The sequence below is a fragment of the Camelus ferus genome, chromosome 34, assembly GCF_009834535.1.
Source record: "Camelus ferus isolate YT-003-E chromosome 34, BCGSAC_Cfer_1.0, whole genome shotgun sequence".
Taxonomy (NCBI): domain Eukaryota; kingdom Metazoa; phylum Chordata; class Mammalia; order Artiodactyla; family Camelidae; genus Camelus; species Camelus ferus.
The window spans coordinates 20567756-20582122 of record NC_045729.1 but is presented as its reverse complement, the minus strand read 5'-3'; the positions used below and the strand labels follow the sequence as shown (position 1 = coordinate 20582122).

At 60.7% G+C, this 14367-nt stretch overlaps 1 protein-coding gene and 1 long non-coding RNA gene across 2 annotated transcripts in view; both read right to left on the bottom strand.

Moving 5' to 3' along the window:
• CACNA1C (calcium voltage-gated channel subunit alpha1 C) overlaps positions 1–14367 on the bottom strand; it is a 327004-nt gene that overhangs the window by 291880 nt on the left and 20757 nt on the right.
• Positions 696–6119, bottom strand: LOC116661357. The gene is made up of 2 exons (XR_004317239.1): positions 2200–6119; positions 696–2107 (listed from the first exon to the last, which is right to left on the bottom strand). It is a non-coding gene; the product is annotated as an uncharacterized LOC116661357 (long non-coding RNA).

The window sequence follows — 14367 nt, the reverse complement described above, 5'->3', positions numbered from 1 at the left end:
CTTCCGGGAAGCCCGGGGCGGGGGGCGGGGCATCCCAAGGCTCAGAGAGGTCGCCCTTTCCTCCAGGTCCAGAACCAGGAGAGGACGAAACCCACATGCCCGTCAGCATCTCCCGAGGCTCTCAGGGGACAATACCCCCTGAATATCTTCCCGCCTTCCCAATGTGGGTACCCCTATGGCAGTGGGTCTGGATCACCGGGTTCCTGTTAGACCCATCTCCTCTCCTTGAGGACTGAAAAGCCCAAAGCCAGATTAACCGCAGGCCCCAAAAGTCACACGGAATAACCACACCCCTGTTGTGATACAGGAGATCTGAGGGGGGCCCAGGGCGTCCAGGGCTGTCTCCCACCTGTGCTACGTTCAGGTGCACCGTGTGATGCCCCCTTTACCTTCATCTATTCATAACCCACAGAACACCCCCAAGTTTATTTTTTCCAATGGCATCGTCTGAAGCCTGGGCTCAGAGGCTGTGCACCGTGCTCTGCAGGACACAGCCTCGCAGGGACTCCCAGCTCCAGCAGGCCCAGCGAGGGCATCGGGGGAAGGGCAGAACACAGAAGCTACGAGAGATGCTCATGATCAGCTAGTTCAACGCCATCTTACAGAGGAGAAGGCTGAACTCAGTCCTACCCTTGAGCCTCCTAAGTGCCTTCCCACCCCTTCTGGCTCGTCCTTCACATAGATGCCAAGAAATGTTTCTGAGACACAATTCTGCTCATTTTTACTCTTCTGATTAAAGCTCTCCAACAGAGTCTTCGGGATAAACCTCAAACTCGTTAGTGTAACACACGCGGCCCTTGATCTGGCCTCTGCCTTTGTCTGAGCTGCATGTCCTCCCAGTCCCGGCAACACCACACACACACACACACACACACTCACACACTCCCTTCCAGCCATACTGAACTGCCTGGAGTTGTTGAAATATCGATTGTGGACATGAATCTCTAGCTGTTACATGGCACAGATTCCAAGCCACCCAGCTAAGATGAAGACACGAGATCAGAGACTTCAGCGTCTGCCCACAGGGGCGGGGGGCTTGGGGCCGGAGTTCAATCAGACTCACGCTTCAGAGGAACGTGAGAGAATCCACAGGCTCTCCAGCTGATCACTGACGATGTCCAGAATGTAATCAAAGATTACCAGACACAGAAAACTACGCTCCCTGCTTAAGAGAACAGGAGGTCAAAGCAGACAAGGCCTGAGACGACCAGGGGCCGGCATCAGCAGACAGGGTCCGTCACACGCAGCGCTCTGCCGTCCCCGTCTCTGCTGGGAGAGCAACCACTGCCTGAAAGCTCTCCCCGCTTGCTCGGTAACTCGCTCATCGGATCTTCCCAGGGCTCCGCATTCGCCCTGATCGCTCAAGAGCTTGCTGTCCAGTTGTCTGGTTACTTGCCTGCCTCCTCCATCTCTCTTGAAGCAGGGGTGGACCATGTGTATCAGCGACATCAACGCAGAGCACAGGCTGCAGGACCAGCGTGGGCTGAATGGACAAAGAGGCTGAGAACAACGGTGGACGCTCGCACGTCGCTGACTCACGGGCAGCCCCTCGCACCACGTTCAGTCTTGAAACCACGTGGCGCCTCCTCCGCCTGCTGGGTCTCGTGCAGGTCACTTCTGTGCGAGGAGGATGTGGACGCCGAAGTGCGGAGATGCGCTCTCCCCCCCACGCTCCTCCGTCTGAAGCCTGCTCGGCGGGCTTCCCCCTGAGCCCCACGCTTCCCAAGGTAGGTCTGACTCCTGCTTGACAGTCAGCTCCCAACGCACTCACGGGCCCTTCCCTTGGGCTGCAAGTCTCGCTGAGTTAACTCCCGCTGGGCCGCCGCACGATGCCAGGTGGGCACGTGTGCCCAGCACTGGCCCGTTCAACTCTCCCAGCCCACGAGGGAGGCAGGATCCCAGTCACCGCCATTTCACGGATCATGACGCTGAGAAGGCTTTTCTCATAAGGTTAGCAACTGGCAGCCTCCTCTGCCCATCGTCCTAGACAAAGAAAGACTTCAAGAGAAGCAATTTTCCCTCTCATTCCTGACACGCCTTAGGTGTCTCAGTTCGACTTTAAAGAGGCTTGCTGGATGGAGGCAGCGCGTCCGCCCACCGTGGAAATCTGAAATAAACCCCCGAGCCATGAGGAGCCAGTCAGCTGACCGACCCGACCTGCACACAGGCCGCCCCCCATCCTCTTCGGGTTTCTCTCACCTTCCAAAGGGGCGTGAGTGGGAGCCGGTCCCAAGGCGAGCATGGAGGCGGCGCTCTGCTCCCGTCAGGGCCGCCGAGAGGGGACGACGAGAGGGAGCCATACGGGCAAACACGGCCCCAGAGCCCATTATCCCAGCCGTACGGAATGTCTGCTGGGCCTAATGGGATCGGGACCACGGTCTGAGGGCGGATGGAACACAGCTCCCCGGAGATAATCGGCCTCTGCGGCCTCGCTGGAGTGCTAACGGGATCAATGGGCAGAAGACACTCTGAAGTCGGCCCTCACGAGCCACGTGCCCTCTGCAGGGCGCACTGAGTCCAAGAGTCCTCTTTGCTCGCTGAGTAGTTACTGACGTTTGGCATTCTGGTTCTCCTCTGTGTTCTGGAATTCTTTCTGGCTCTGAGAGCCAATGCTGAGACTGAGTTAAACGTAAACTGTCGAGATGCATCTAGATGGGGGCTCTGGAAGCCCAAGTCTAGCTCACGAACCAGCGATGACAAGGCAGCACGCTGGCCCAGCTCCTCCCTCTGCCCCCTCGAGTCCCCGTGCGCTGGGAACCGTCCAGACACCCGCGCTCCGGGCACACACACCCACCAGGACTTAAAGGCAACACTCAACGTGGGTTATTTCACTTAAACAGGAAAAGATCATCCGACAGCACTTCCTCACTCATGCTCCCTGAAGCCAGGCTGCACGCACCGGGGGCCGATTCTGCGTTGGTAAGACTGAGACAAGCGAGGTTTGTGCGTGCCTTTCCCAGAATCTCAGGGCAGAACGTCAGAAAATTTTATTTGCATCCCAGTCTGTTTTTCAGTCCCCACTGCTTGGATCACCGAGCCTCCCTCCAACTTAATACCTGAGAAGGTTCAGTTACGTAAACCCAGAGGAGCCGCGGGAAAAGAACACACGCTTGGGGGTCTGTCGCGTCTGGCAGCTCAGGGACGAACTGGAGTCTCCCCTTGGAAAACCGCTCAAGAATGAAGAGTCTCATGCGAGCAGTTTCCCACCATTGAACTTGTTCCACTTTCCACAGTGTGGTTTGAAAGTAAAGATTCCCAGCTGACTTATCTGCGCTGGCAGCAAGCAAGAGGAGTCTCTGAATCACTCACCAGAAACCTGAGACTCCAGAGAGCCAACCCGTGTCTGCGTGAGTCTCTCCAGTCCCACAAATGACGGGGCTCCGTTAAAACGCCGCCGTGCGTAATCAGTGCCGCTGGTGCTCTTCTCAGGCTGCAGCGATCCCCCTCAAATCACCACACTGCTTAGTACAATGATAAAGACGCGTCTTGAAACACAACCGGCAGTTTACCGGTCAGGAAGCGCTCACCCAAGGATGAGGAGACACACCCTTTGCTTCCCAGTTACCGTGTGCATCGCCCCGGCCGTGTTCCCTGTGCCCGAACACTGCAAGGGGCCACACCTGCCTCGTCTCACGGGCGCGCCGACCTCCTTGGGAAGCTGGCATTACCGGCTCTAGTTCTGAAGAGAAAAGTGGTGTTTAACGAGGTCACCTGCTCAAGGTCACACATCTGGTACGTGGCACAACTAGGACTTCAGCCCAGGCGGGTCTAACCCCACATGTCTCCGCAGCATCCCCTGCTGTCCCCGGGGCTTCCCTCCGAGATAGGACGTGCTGGTCTGTATGTTACACACGGCCAAGTCACAGACGCCGGGGTCAGCCGAGGCACTCAGCAGACTGCAGCACGGGGCGTGCCTGTGGCCACAGCAAGCAGACTCTCTGGCCGAACTGATCATTCGTCCGAGAACTTTACGTTTGTCACAGGTCCTGGAGACCATCAGCGCAACCCCTGCGCCTACGGGGAAGGATGGCACCCAGGGTGAAGGGTTTGTCCCCGGACCTCCACTCCTCTGATGACCCTCCATCACGTCTCATCAGACAGACTGGCCAGCATGCACTCGCGCCCCCACGTCCAGGTGTGCGGAGGCAGAGGGACGACAGGCAGACCCCGTGTCTGGCCCCAAAGGATGCAGTCGGGGTGACTGCGCATGAAGCCATCCAAACCCGTAGGGGGACTTCATGAGGCACCGACGTGACTGACGGACGGCAGGGCCACGTGCCTCCTGGAGTGGGGACGGGGGGGGGGGGCAGCAGGGTCTTGCAGGGACTGGCAAAGGGAAGGCGATGGACCTCCGGCACTGGACGGAGGGAGGAACCAAGTGGCCTGGGCGAACAGACAAACCTGAGGGAGGATGTGCCCCTGGCGTCTGCTGGGCGCAGAGACAGGATCGTTTCACCCCAGCCGGTTCCGGGCCCAGAGCCTGAGGGGCCCGCCTGGCAGGCAGGGGGCCCCAGGTATGTTTTCCATCAGCCATACTTAGCCCTGCTCTGTACCAGGGCCATGACCCCGACAAGCCGTCATCGTCACTGGAATGCCGTCGAGGTCAAGGGAAACGCAGGGAGACACCAGAGCTGTTGCGACATCGGTCCAAAGTCGGGGCGGGGCGGCCTGACTCAGCGGGGAAACTCACTCACCAGCCTCTCCTGGCACCTGGGCCAGACTCACAGCCGATTCTGACCCCATTTTCCTGTGAACCTTCTCCAAAGCCGAAAGCCACCTTTCTGCCCCCTTGGGAGACAGAAGAGGCCGCACAGGACGCCCCACACAGAGGCCCAGAACGCGGGCACAGAGGCGTCACGGATTACGGACGGCGCCCGATGTGGCTCTGCAGACCCGCCCGCCCGCCCGGCCGTGGCCCCCCGCATCAGGCTGCTCGCCTCCACTGGGGACACTCGGACCACCGCCGGCTACAGGCGCTTCTGAGGCTCAAGTGTCACACGAGGAGATTCTCTGCAAAGTTTAAAGCATCGCACACGTCAGTGGTCAGACTTCTAATAGGGAGACACGTCCACGGGTCTTCCAGACACGTGGGCAAGTGAGGGACAGAAGTTTTCCTGGTTTTAAGGGAGATGCTCGAGGAGGCCGAGCTTCGTGCTAGTTCTCAGGAAAGCTGCCCACAGATGCACCTGGACAGGGACGTTCCATCTGGCACGGACACCAGCTCGGGGCCCGGCCCTGCTGAGCACAACGCCCCCCCACCCCCCGAGGTCCCGCGCGCGGCCCGCAGTGAGCCGGCCTCCAGCCTCGTCTGTCCCGCTGGTCCCCTCCGTCCGTCCTCTGCTCACTGCAGGGCACTTCCGTCCCTCTTCCCACCCCTTCCCTGGGCTCCCGACAGGACGGGCAGCTGTGCTCAGGCTCTCTGCTTCGTTTCTGTTTTGTGAGGACCACCCCCCACACCGCGAACTCTCCTTGTCCGTTTCCGCCAACTTTCTCTCACGCTCCCAGCGTCTCTGCGGAGGGCACGTGAGCACCCTCATCTCGGCCGCACAGACGGGCTCTCAGTCTGCTCCTCAGAGCCAGCTGGTCTGGGCTCAGCGGGAGGAAACAAGGGGGCCCCGGTGGGAAGGGGCTTATCCGCGGCTTGCCGGGCTGTGAAGAAAGAGGTCACCCTCTCGCCTAGGTCTCAGTCTGGAAGTAAGGTCCTCTCCGTGAGAGTCCAGAGCGGGAAAGGTGGGTGGTAGGGCTGGCAACTCACAGCAAACCTGCAGGAAGCCATCAGTGGCCCCATTTCACAGATGAGAAACTGAGGCTTACTGGTAAATGCGTGAGGTCAGTGACCTCACAGTCCAGCTGGAGACACAAAATCAGGCCATGCTGATGCGAACAGAGCGCCCTACGGCCCCAGAGTCTGAGTGTGTCTGCCCAGCACCTGCCTCCGACAGCCACTCCTTCAAAACAAAGCAAAAACAAAAGTCCCCAAGCAATTTCCACCCCCTGAGTCACCAACCAGGAAACCAACCAGCAAGGCTGCCCGAGGTCTCCAGGGGAATGTCTGCAGCTGCGCTCAGAGGCCAGAACAGCCGGGGGCCCAAGCATGGCCTGCGTTTGTCCACAGCATCCTCGCCCCTCCACACACGTGTCCAGCCCCACCCCGCGCCTGCTGGGCCCAGAAAGTGCCAGGACGGGGACGAGACGGGAAGTGGGCCACCGGCTCCCTCACTTTTCACGTCGTGGGGCTCCCAGCCTCTCTGGCCCCGCTCGCCTCCTTGGAGCCTTTACCTCTGCTGCGCAGGGCCGCGTGATGGGGTCTGGATGGCGGGGAGGGTGACACTCAGCGGGCCTCTCAGCCCGCAACGCGGCCAATCAGCAGTGCCTTCACCTCCCCGGGCCCCTCCTCGGCCCTCAGCCCCAAACCCAGGAAGTGGGGATGTGTAGTGTCCCCAGCTCCTCTCTCCCAAAGACCCTTTCACACCCCACCAGCTGGCGACGCCCGGGCCAAGGTTCTGCCGACCACACACACCATGTTGACAACGGACTTCCTGCCCGTCCCGAACTCAGGGGACCACTAGCCAGGGCACCTGGTCAGCTGGAACAGCCGGGCTGCGGTGCCAAGTGTGCACGCCCTGTCCACTGAGAGCACAGAGCCCTGACTCATCTGTGACTCTTCAGAGCCTGGTCGCGAATAAGTGGGCAGTTTCCATTAGGGGTTTGAAATATTAAAAAGCGCTGTGGCCATCACGACGCCTTTATGAGACATTAGAGCCTGGAGACGCCAGGCCGGGAATGACCACGAGCGCGGCTCACAGCATCTTCCCTCCTAGAGGCCTTCGTGCGCTCCTGAAATTCCAGATATCCGTTAAGACTCAAAGAATTGAGTCTCAAATAATTAGATGCCAGGTAGCAGACGTGTATGTCCTGGGGGGTCACGGGGGCTGCAGCTGCCCGCCGTCGCGGCCCTGCTGTGCCTGAGCTGCAGGGTGAGCTGGGGAGGCGGGCAGGTCAGGTTCGGTCCACCTGGAGGAGGAGAGGCCGGAGGGCTCACGCCAGAGCTGCCGTGCTCGTCAGAGCCGAGGGCCCCCGACACGCCAGGCACTGTGCACAGCGGATGACCCAGCCTGGGCCCAGCCAGCGACCTGCTTCTTCCCTTCAGGAGAAAAAGCAAAACGCATCGCCCCAGACAACGCGCCATTAGAGAGCATGAAGGACGCACGCCTGGCCCTTGCGACACTGCGTCAGAGCAACAGCCACACCCCCAGAAACGGGACGGAGGGGACAGGACAGGCCACCAGCAAGAAGGCCCAGACAGGAGCAACGCAGAGGACAAGCTCTGAAAAGAGAAACTTCCCCATGCCCGGCACGTGGCAGAGGCTCGAGACGAGGCACGTTGAGTAAGCAAGTGGACACAGGACTCTGGTCCTACGGGAAGTGACTCTGAAGGAGGAGGCCCCCTCTCGGCAACGAGCTATTACCTTTGTCCAGCTTTCATTTTTATCTGCTTTACGTCCACTCACCGTAGCGTCAAACGGCTCTCAAAGGCTCATTGTAAAACAAACGAACGAAACACAAACAAATCTGCAGCTCTCGTCCTGACCGCCCCACCTCCTCCCCGCAGCAAGCACCGTGTCAGCTCCTTAGCTGCTTCTTTGAGGCGTTAATCCGACGCTTTTAGGCCATAGACTTACGGAGCTTCCTGCCAAGCTGCAGGCTCCCGCCACGGGCAGCGAGGGCGGGCCTCTGCGACGCCCCTCCGGCCCCCTCCTCAGGACCTGCCCCTTCTTCTGCGTCGTGGTGACCACAAAGGCCCCTCACAAGGGCTCTCTGCCTGTCTCCTGTGCTGGGGCCGGCGTTCCCCGAACCCCGTTTCCCTTGGCCCCCCCCCCCCCCCCCGGGATGGAGAGCTCCTGTTAGTGCCTCTCCGCGTGGAGCTCATTTGGTCCTGGTCTGGGTCTGGGGTTCCCTTCGTTGTTTCTGTGGTTGTTCCTGCTGAGACCTTACTCGTCTGACGACGTGTGTTCCACTCGGTGCCCGAGGGGCAGTCTGGTTGGGTATAAAATTCCCAGCTGGCGACCGCGTCCCTTCAGAATCTCGAGGGCACTGCGCCGCTAGTTCTAGCCTCCCGGGTTGGAGCATCAGGAGCCAGGCCGATCCCTGATCCTTTGTGATGAATTGTAGTCACGCAACGCCACGCAGGAAAAGCTCTCCAGAACGCGCAAGAGTGCCCGACTGTCCCGCTTCTCTGACGCTTTCACACGCGGTGCTGTCTGGTGTGGCCCTTCAGCCTGCAAACGAATGCCCTGTCGTTGCAGGAGAGACCCTGGAGTGTCCCCCTGATGGTCCCCCCCCCCAGTGTCGCCTCCTCCTGGGACGCCCGGCGTTCAGACGCGCGACTTCTCGGCGTGGTGGTCTCACTGTCTTATTTTTCTCCTAATTTCCAGCTCTGGTATTTTTTTTTCACCCTACTTTCCTGGAGATTCATTAATTTGGTCTTCCAATGACTCACAGCCCTCAGCGACAACACTTTTAATTTCTAAGAGTCCCTTTTCGTTTCTTCAGTGTTCCTTCTGCATAGAAATCAGTTGCTGTTTCAGGCAAGTAGCATCTCTCATCTCTCCGAAGACAGAAAGAATGTTGGTGGTGGCGGTTTGGGGTTTTTTTAAGGTTTCTTCTTTCATATTCTGTTTTAAATATGCATCCTTTGCTTGTTTGCTTTGGTTTCTATTTTCATTTTAAGGGACTTCCTCAAATATTTAGGTGTCCTTAATTGACTGATCATATATAAGAGTGAGACACAGAGAACTGACGGGTGGCGAGTGGGGCTTGCCAGCTAGACTCGGCCAGAGAGGCCGCAGCTGAACCGGTCCGCAGGGTCTAGGCCTTTCTCCGGGCTAGACCAGGGTCCACCAGCCTGAAGGCCGCCAGGAGGAGGCTCTCATCTCCTGCCTGTGCGAGCCCAGCGAGGGCACAGCCGGGAAGTCTCAGCCCGCACTCCCCGCCGGCAGCCTGCCCTGGGGGTCCCAGCCACGCCCAAGCCAGGCTCCTCCCGGTCCGCGGGAGAGCGCAACCCTCCGGCCTCCTGCTGAAGTGGGGGGAGTGCTGGCTGCTGGCACGGGGGCGGGCAGCAGGGAGCAAAGTATTTCTTAACCAGACTTGAAACCAGTTCACCACTTTTCAGCCCCATTTTCGCCGCCACTTCCGAAGTTCTCTGACCACTGGTTCCGCCTTTGGGGAGTCGTGAGCCACACGTTCTCTCATCTCACATTCCTCGTCTCAGCTCAGGAGCCCACTGTCTCACACGGGCAAGGCCGGCTCCTGCCTGTCCGTCTCTGCAGCCTGCAAAGCCACCGGTGACCCTCTGCCTGCTGCCGCTGGGACCACGGAGGCAGGGCCGCTCTGGCAAACTCTGGATGCAGCTCAACCTTGACCCAGCACCACGGTCAAGGAGGGCGTGGCTTCTGGGGTGAAGTGGGCATCAACACTGCCTTAGAAGAGGTGCGCGCCCTCTGCCCCCAGAGCCTGGCCGGAGCAGGGCGCGTGCGTCCACGTCCGCTGTGCCGAGTCTCCGTGGGAACCCTGGGGGAGGCACTGGGCACTGGTCACCTGACCAACCTCCGGGACGCTGGTCCGAGCAGACCCCGCAGGACACGCAGGCCTCTACCAAAGCCCCGGAGAAGCGCGGCCACATCAAGCGGTCGGCTGCAGCTGCGTGGTCATCAAGGGCCAAGGCAAACTCCCAGGCCCAACGGGGCCTCCGAGAAAACTTCAAACACACGAAATGAACAAAGAAACGCAGCCCTCGGACACACGCCCGCACGGACGCACACGTGTGGCTTCTGCTGTCTTCTTTTCCACTCGTTTTATCTCTGTGGCTGATGCGTTTTTTTAAAGATCACTTTATCATAATTTTCGCGTGGTTTTGGAAGAGAGCATTCAATCGGAATTTCTAAACTACCGTGGGCTTTTCTTCCTCATTACCATACTTTATTCTATTTTTATAAAATATAACATATATTTGGAACAGTGAATAAAACACATTTTTACAGATTAATGAATAATTGTAAAGCAAACTCTCACGTAACTAGCGTCCTGATCAAGAGACACACCCCTGCCGGCACCCAGACGCCTCCCGGTGTCCCCGCCACCGCCACGACCCCATCCGCCCCCATCAGCACCACTTCCCCACTTTCCCTGATGGCGGCCCCGTGCGTGAACGTACCGCCTTAAAGGGCAGTCTGGCTCTGCCAGGGCTTAGCGTCCCGTGAACAGAACGCACTGCACGCCTCCTCTGTCTTGTCGGATGCAGCCTCGGCCCCACATCTTTACCCTTCCGTGAAAAGCTCTCTGCAACGTTACTGATAAACACAAGAGCTGTCAGGGCTGATGGAGGGGCTGCGAGGGAAGAGAAGTTCAGTGATCTGCTCGAAGTTTAAGAGGGAAAGTCCTCAGGTGCACAAATATTTCTCTCGGAAGCCTGAACCATAATCAGACTTTTCCCAGTGGGTGGAAAGCGCCTCGAGACGGCTTGGCAGGGAGTCCAGCTCATCCTCCCAGCTCTGGGCGGGTCAGCGCTTGTCCCAGGGCCTATTTTCCATCAGGAGACACTCGGACCGGAACCGGTAATGCCCCCGAGAGGCAGCGGTGTCTGCTCACAACCCAGCACGTTCTCCCGGGCAGCCAAGGCCCCGGGAGCCGCGAGTCCTCCTCTGGTGACTCTCAATACGAGGAAATGGACCGAGGGCAGACTCGCCTCAGCAGACAGGCCAGCCATTCCAGGCAGTTCCGAGGAGGCCAAGAAACGGGGAGAAAATGGCGATTAAACCCCACTTGGTAGAGCCCCTGAGGGGCCCTTAGGGAGCCCGTGGGGCGGTCTTCCTTCTCGGGAAGGGAACTGAAGGCCAAGGGAGGGAGGTGATTCGTCTGAGTCACGAGGCTCGTTGGCCTTTGTGCCCTCCGTCTGCGGGGGCAGGCGCGCCACGTGACCTCTCAGATCCTGGAGACGCAGACGCTGACCCCTGTGGTCCACACGGGCACCAGCCCCCCGCCCAGGGGACAGCCACCACGGCACATGGCTTCCTGCTCCGTGTTCTCCACGCAGAACCGGGCCGTTCACACACCAGGGTGTGACTGTGTGTGTGTGTGTGTGTGTGTGTGTGTCTCTGCGCGGGCGTGGTCATGACTGGAGCAGACACCCCACCCCCGTCCACAGCAGCAGCATCTCCCCCCGCGGCCTGGGGCTCACCAGGTCCCCTCCTCTCCTCACAACCTGTAAACAGGGGCGGCACCTGCTCCCGAGCAGGCAAGACGGGTCCTTGGAGAGCACAGAGCCGCTCGGGAAGCAGCCTGGGGCCCCCGCCTGGCTCGGGGCCCTTGTCACCTGGACCGCAAGTGGCCACAAGCACCCCACCCACTATCCTGTCTCCTTGGCGGCCAGGGTGACACGGGGAGCCATGAGGGAACAGCACAGAGGGAGTCGGACTCCCGAGGGGACACCCTGGGCCTAGGCGGGGAGGGAGGAGACGGTGTGAACCACGGGGGGCCCTCGATGACCCTGCCCCGGGCCCCGTCCTTGGCAGAGCCGTAACTGGAAACCCAAAGCCACGCTCCCGGCTGGGAACCCGGCGTCCTCCCTCTAATGCCCCACTGCCCCGACTGGGCGAGGGGCCACCAGGACGCTGGAAGCAGCAGCCACCACGGCCACCTGGCCTGCGGAGGGGCAGCCTGCTTCACCCAAGGCACGTCCGTCTGGCACCCCCTTCTCCCATCGCCCGCCCCGTCTCCAGCCAGAATCCCGGGCCTCGGAGCTGCCCTTCCTGCGAACCCACCTCACTGCCTGCCGGCCACCGGCCACACAACTGGGGTGGGAGCAGGGTCTCCTGGCCGTTGTTTGCTAAGTGGGGCTGTCCCTGGGGCAGGTGGCTAAGCCCCCAGGGGGCAGGAAGAGCCCAAGACTCCAAGTGGGGAGCCCGGGGACCCTCCAGGGGGGCGGCTGCAGGCCTTACGTGGAACCTCCCGGTCGGAGAGGGGGCCTCGGGGGCGTCCCGGGAGCAGGCAGTGCCTTCCTTCCTCCGTGAGTTTAAAAGGACTGCGGCCAGCGTCTGGGGGGGCAGGGGCACGCAGGAGCGAGGGGACCTGGAGGTGCGGGAGACTAGGTGGTGGGGCCTGGAGGGACCCGGGCCAGTCAGCTTCTCTGAGGGTTAACACTTCACGTTCCGCCAAGTACATTCAGCCGTCTACGCAGGACCCGGGCTCGAGTGCCTGCTCCCGAGAAGGCAGACCCCAGCCCTTCCTCCCCGTGGAAGCCCAGAGCACTGCTGTCGACAAAGCAGGTGAGTTCGGGGGACCCAGTGAGATGGGTGACTGTCACTCGCCCGCTGCACGGCTGTCAAAGGCAGACCAACAGTGAACGCAGCCGTGAAAGCCAGGCCAACGCGAGGAAGCACGCAGGACACCACGGCGCCAGCCGCCTCAGGCCCTGGGCACCACTGGGGTAACGTAGCACCGTGTGTCCCATGTCATTGGAGAGGCACTGCTAAGAGATCAGGAAGACAGGAGGGTGGAGAGGCCCCCCGCCGAGAAGCAGGGACGCAGAAGGAAACTGAAAACTCCAACTTGCCAGTGAAATTCTGAGTCTGTGTCGCTGTGTTTAAAACACCACCTTAAATAATCACTCACCGCACGCCAGCCACGCACGGTTCCCCCGGACACCCTCTGCGTCAGGGCTCACGGACGTGACAAAATCAGCCCCACCCGTTTTAAATCCACTTAACTTTCTAGAAGGGGGGCTGCGTGGCCGTCATCAGGCTGCTTTGTGGCCAGGAAGCCCCACGTGGACGTCACCACGTGGATGGCCATCGCCACATGGGCGGGCTCCCCCTCCCCACGGGAGAGCACTCGTCTTCCGCTCCATCTTCGCTCTGCGAGGTCCCCAGGGGGTGGGGAACGTGCATTCCGTGAGTCCTGTTGTCAGTCAGTCGGGGGCACATCTTCCAAGCAATGGCTCCCCTGGAGACCAAGGCCAGGATCCCGTCCTCTCTGCCTCTTCACTGTCACGTTCCAGCCAGACCCTGACTCGCGTCCACCCTGAACTCTGGGCAGCCAGACCGGGACCGGACGCCAGCTCCTCGGCAGCACTGGAAGCCCTCGGCTGATGTCGGGGTGCCAGCCCCTTTCTCTCTCACCACCCAGATTCCGTCCCCACGTCCCGCTCTCTGCTGCCCACCCTCCCTGCTGGGCCCCGGCCAAGTGGCCTCCGTGCCCGAGATCCCATCACCACTTGTTGCAACCTGGGTCCTGCTCCCTGCTTCCTGCCGATGGTCCTGTCTTGACTCATAAACTCGTCTGGATCCTGGAGGCACTGCTGGGCCCACATCCCCTGCTCTGGGGCCCGCACAGGCCCCGTGGGGAGGCCCCCCCTGCGGCCCTCAGTGGACACCAGCCTCTCCCCTGCACCTCAGGCCACTGTCTCCTTGTCAAGGGCAGCCCTGACCAAAGAAACTGTCTGGTGGGCTGGACGGTCACAAAGAGTCAGGAAATCAAGATGCGGCTGCAAACCAGAGGAGACAGCAGCCTGCCCTCTGCTTCTAGAAGATTCCTACAGTGGGACCTGCCCAGACTCCCGCTCTCCAGGCACCGTCAGTGGGGACAGTCCCCATGTTCCCAAATCAGAACAGTGAATGGGGCGCGGGCTTCTGAAGCCGGTCCGGGGAGAGGACGGTGGCGGCCCCGTGCCGCTTTGCTGGGCCTCCGTCTCCCTCCCTCCCTTTCTCCCTCTCGCGCCCTGAGCTTTGGGCCCAGAAGGGAAGCTCCCTGAGCCTGAATCCTCGCACCGGCCTGGCGGGGGGCCAGACACGTGCGTCTACCGAGCGTTCCCAAGGGCTCTCGGGACAAAGCACACAATCCCACGATGGGTCGGAGCCGCCGTGACTGCCTCAGCCTCAGACCTTCAAACGCCACCCGTGGGCTCTCAGGCCCAGCAGACTCGTCAGTGTCTGAGTTCACGCCACGCAAGCCCCAATGACATCCTGCAAGGCCGCCAAGACCACATCTTCCCAGATGACCCCGGGAAACACCAAGCCCCACGCGGAGCCTCCGCTGGAAAGGCCGAGAGCCAGTTTCAGGGCTGGTCCAGACGGGATGCCGAGCAGGGAGCCCCGCGGACACCCGCCAGCCTGCCCGGAGGGGGCTTCCAGTCGCGCTCAGGGCCTGAGGACGCCCACGTCCCAGGGCACAGCCCCCAGCCCCGGGGAGGGAGCCCCTCTTGTGGTCTCGGACACCAGACCCCTCTCCCCGCCCCTCGGGCCCCTTTGGTAACGTATCTGGGGTGGACACACTGGCAAACATTTCACACGCAGGAAAGAACGGGCACTTAGA